At 32.2% G+C, this 205-nt stretch overlaps 1 protein-coding gene across 1 annotated transcript in view; it reads right to left on the reverse strand.

Moving 5' to 3' along the window:
* Positions 1-205, reverse strand: part of LOC119588846 (mucin-5AC-like) — a 26,891-nt gene that overhangs the window by 16,143 nt on the left and 10,543 nt on the right. The gene's annotated exons all lie outside the window — the stretch shown is intronic.

Raw genomic sequence — 205 nt, forward strand, 5'->3', positions numbered from 1 at the left:
ATTCATTTATGCAGTCTATAAAGCAAAAATATTCATCACAAATGTCATAAAACAAGCACACAGGTCCCCTTTCTATCATTAACAGATCTGCTTCCAAATTTTGAAATGTTTTCAGTAAATTTACTGAGCCAACTACACAGGCATGCTATTCTGTATCAACTACATTGAACAAGGGACAGAAAAAAAATGTGTCTATATGTTATGT

The sequence above is a fragment of the Penaeus monodon genome, chromosome 24 (assembly GCF_015228065.2).
Source record: "Penaeus monodon isolate SGIC_2016 chromosome 24, NSTDA_Pmon_1, whole genome shotgun sequence".
In the NCBI taxonomy this organism is placed as follows: Eukaryota; Metazoa; Arthropoda; class Malacostraca; order Decapoda; family Penaeidae; genus Penaeus; species Penaeus monodon.